General features: G+C 47.2%; 1 pseudogene; it reads right to left on the reverse strand.

The window, feature by feature from the left end:
- Window positions 1-1,163: 1,163 nt before the first annotated feature.
- On the reverse strand, window positions 1,164-3,645 carry LOC123159645 (uncharacterized; annotated as a pseudogene).
- Window positions 3,646-4,494: the final 849 nt, after the last annotated feature.

Genomic DNA, 4,494 nt, shown 5'->3' on the forward strand with positions numbered 1-4,494 from the left:
CGCTATCTTCACCTTGTTGGCAGTCTTGTCTATCTTGCTGTTATGCGTCCTGACATCTCCTATCCTGTCCACATCCTGAGTCAGTTTGTTTCAGCCCCCACCTCTGTCCACTATAATCATCTCCTCCGTGTTCTACGATATCTTCGTGGCACGATCTCTCAGCGCCTTTTCTTTCCCCGCTCCAGCTCTCTTGAGCTCCAGGCCTACTCTGATGCTACCTAGGCTAGTGATCCCTCTGATCGACGCTCGCTGTCTGCTTATTGTGTCTTTCTTGGTGGCTCTCTCATTGCCTGGAAGACAAAGAAACAGAGTGCAGTTTCTCGCTCGAGTACAGAGGCTGAGTTGCGAGCCATGGCTATGTTGACGGCTGAGGTGATCTGGTTACGGTTGTTACTTGAGAATTTTGGTGTGTCTGCTACTACCTCGACTCCCTTACTGTCAGACAGTACCGGTGCTATCAGTATTGCGTGTGACCCGGTGAAGCATGAGCTCACCAAGCACATCGGTGTGGATGCTCACTTTGTGCGTGTTGCTGTGCAGGATCAGACTCTTGCTCTTCACTATGTGCCCTCTGAGTTACAGTTGGCGGACTTCTTCACGAAGGCACAGAGTCGCGCACAGCATGGCTTTTTTCTCTCCAAACACAGTGTTGTTGATCCACCATGAGTTTGAGGGGGGGGGGGGGTGTTAGATGTGTATAGTCCCTTTCCGGTATATCCCCATTGTACAAGGGGTTTCCTGCACTTCACCACACATGTATATGTAATGGCCTTTGGCCCTCAGTGAATACTAGTTGCTGATTATCCAACAAGTTCCACGTTCAACAATTGCTGGCCATTGTTTTGTTAAGCAATGCAATGGTTACTGAACACAAAATAGCAGATCAGATAAACAGAAAATATAACAAAAAATTTGTGAAAAAATACACCTAATGTAAGGATAATTGTGATCGTTATCTCTTGCCTATTTTGCAGATATAAATAAGCACTAAACTACAAGAAGGAACACCAGATACATGGTTCATACTATCACATTATTATTTTTTCAAAATGGCGTACTATCACATTATCAGAAAACGGGTTTCAGTTCACCAACACGAAAGCAAGCTTTTATCAGCACACATTTATGAAGAGAAGAACGTGCCTTGAGAATGCATCACCAATTCACCACAAGAATTTTACTTTGTTCACACGGGGGTAAAAGGCTAAGCTCTCCTCATATAACATGGGAACGAAAGGGATAATACTAGTGTCCGCTATATTCATCTCTTCCCCTGACTGGTCTTTGGAGCATGTCAAACTATTCTCTGATGAAGTTGAAGGCATACTGGGTCTAGTTCCGACAACCGGTACCTGATCAAGTGAACGCAAAGTTTCAATTGTTTGCTCCACTGGATCATATAGACGGATTTTCCTCCCGGTGTTGAGCATGATCCTCCCATCATCGGGGTCAATAGCTAATGGCACCACAACATCTGTCTCCAGGGAATAGCCAGGACATGCTTTCAAGTGAATTATGCATGCTCTGCCCCATTGGCCGTGCTCTAGCTTCCACACATCTAGAGTGTCTGCTGCCGGGTCTGCTAGAACAGCACACAACACTCCCGCGAGCTCAACCACAAACGCGCGGCAATGGTTTCTGCTATGCCATCTCACAAACCATGAAGGGCAAGGGATAACCTGAAACATTTTTGTAGTGATGTCGACAGAGACAACTACCCGTTCCCAGCTCTGTCCCAACCTTGGTTCACTCATCCAGTACAGCACCCCATCAAGATAGGCAGGTGGCATATCCTTCACGGGCAGAGGCGGTACCCAGTTTTGACGGGCAGGATCCCGAGAGCCGCACCACCGTAACGCGCATGTCAAGTGATACTGACGAGATTTGAAGTCCTTTTGGTGATAGAAGATTTCCACAATAACATGTTCACGAATCGAGGGGTCAAAAGTCAAGCCAACATTCTTGTTGCCGACGGTAAAAGCATGCTCTTCTGCTTGAGGCATTCTCCAGTGTAGGGCCAAAGTTGGCCCCAAGTTAGAGTAGCACCAGAAAAAACCTGTACATGGGTTGCAGATATCGTCCTTTGTCTTGGTGCTTACCAGGTTTAGCCCATGGCAAGGCTTAGAGCAAACCACCTTCGTATCAAGCAATCTACTGTGACTAGGAGTTCCTCGGAGACATCCATTCAAAGGAGCAAAACTGAAGCCCAATTGTCCAGTGCCCTTGCCCACAAGCATGACCTTGGGCCTTCTGTCGATGTTCTTATGTTTAAAGTATGACTCAGTAAAGTTTTCATTCTCAATCAATCTGAGCCACTGCTTGCAGACCAATTTAGAGTGTATTGCTGATTTAGCTGGGAGGTGGAGTAGGATCTCTCTAGTCGCCTTAGCCTGGGTGGATGACAAGGCTATCTCTTCATTTGTTTTATGTACTGGAGTTAAGGTCTCTTCAAAAACCTTCTTCTCATACTTGTTGTCAATCTTGTGCTTGCTGGTAGCGATGATTATCTTCTTCCTTGATGACCTGCAATCGCTGAAAGATCCAATAACTCTGAAAATTTATGGCTCACGTAAATCTCTTGCCAGCTTTCCGGAGAAATCGATTTGATGATGCAGTGACCATCCGCCAGAGCCATAGTCCAGCAGTTTCCAAATCTCCAGTGAGCAAGCATGAGGGGCTCGGTTGCGAAGGTCTCGGACCATACACGGTTGGCCATGCATCTCCACTAGGTGCTCTCCTGATGACCAGGGCCTGGAAGTCGGGCGTGGTGCTGCTGGTACCCAGAAGGGCGGTGACCGGGCGCATGTGAAGGTTTCCTCTGCGATCGAAAAGCATATGATGGCAACTCTTGGTGTTGTAGGATCCATCAACCAGTGCAGGCAACCGTTTGCAAACACAGGCGGTAATTTGTTCAGTGATGCATTGGTAACGGCGGAACTTACTAATTGGCGTAAGCTGGAGGGCACTCCACCGGCGACCTGCCTCCAGCGATCGCCATGGCGACCTCCGGGCGTGTACACCTCGCACCTAACCCCGACCTTGTCATGGCACATCCCGTTAATCAGCCTCACCACCTTGTGCTCCCCGTGCGGGCATCAAACCCCAGCCCGGTAGTGGACCTTGATGCTATGTCAGTTGAAGGCGGCAGACGCGTGGCTGCCCGTGTGGTCGCGTTGCAGATGTAGTAGGCCGTGGAGAGACCGTCGTAGAGAAGGGTGAGGCCGCGGCACGGTACCGGCGTCACTACCTCCGCACAGTTGCCACAGGCGCCGTCAATGGTGAACAAAAGGTGCCCCTGATCTCCGGTGCTGCCGCCTGGCGATGAGGGCGTGAAGGGGCGAGCGTACACCGCGGTGGAGAGAAATCTGGCGGTGGGTGAGATGTAGAGCAGCTGCTTCGGTGGTGCCCGCCGTGCGGCCATGTGGAGGCTGCGGAACTCATCGGAGGACAGTAGCGTGTCCCAGGAGCGGCAGACGGCCCGGAAGCGGAGGACGGATTTGACGGGGAGCGGCTGCAGCACCGCCTTGTTGATCCTCCTCCCCTTGTTGACCTCCGCAGGCATGTCCTCTAGGTTGCTCCTACGCATCATCTTCAACCTCCGATCTGCTCCACGGGATAAATTCTTCCGTGACGAAGAGTGTTCGGCGGCGCAGGCAAACGCTCGTTTTCCCCACAAAACTGGGGGAGGAAGCAGTCTACAGTATGAAACCGAGCGACCTTGTGGGCCGGCCCGTTTAACCTTTTCTTTCTTTTCTGTTTAATAAAAAAATAGGGTGCGACAACGGGGTTTTTACCAGAGACCTCCCTGTTCAGAGCACAAAGACGTAACCACTCGGCCATCTCGATCCACTGTGCCAACTCACTTATTTTCTCCCTTGTATCCACTTCAGTTCGCATAACGTTTTTCTTTTCTTTTTTATGTTTTCTTTGAACAGTTTTTGTCTAATTATTTTATTTTTTTATTTTTGCTAAATGCGTGAACTTTTCTCAAAATCGATGAAGTTTTCTTCAAGATCGATGAAATTTTCTCAAATTCCGGTGAACTTTTTTCATATTTGCAAACATTTTGTAAAATCCAGTGAATTTTTTTTCAAATTTCTGAACAATTATCAAAATTGATGAACGTTTTTCGATTTTGTGAACTTTTTTTTAAAATCCGGTGAACATTTTTGAAGATGATTTTTTTCATTTTGTGAACAATTATTTTTTAAGTCTGTGAATTGAATTTTCGAAATCAATGAACTTTTTCAAAAATTGTGAATTCTTAAAAAAACGTTTCCTTTTTTCAAATAATTAATAATAGGAGTGAAACGAGGGTCAAATAACGCCGTCTTCAGATATAAAATGTCAGTCGTCACGGTTTAGTTGTTATTGTGCTAAGTGCGAACGCCATGGCAAGCGAGTTCGACCCCCACTTCTTGCAGAATACTCCCTCAGTTTCAAATGTAAGTCTTTTTAGAGATTCTAGTACATACGAATGTATATAGACATATT

The sequence above is a fragment of the Triticum aestivum genome, chromosome 1D (genome assembly GCF_018294505.1).
Source record: "Triticum aestivum cultivar Chinese Spring chromosome 1D, IWGSC CS RefSeq v2.1, whole genome shotgun sequence".
In the NCBI taxonomy this organism is placed as follows: domain Eukaryota; kingdom Viridiplantae; phylum Streptophyta; class Magnoliopsida; order Poales; family Poaceae; genus Triticum; species Triticum aestivum.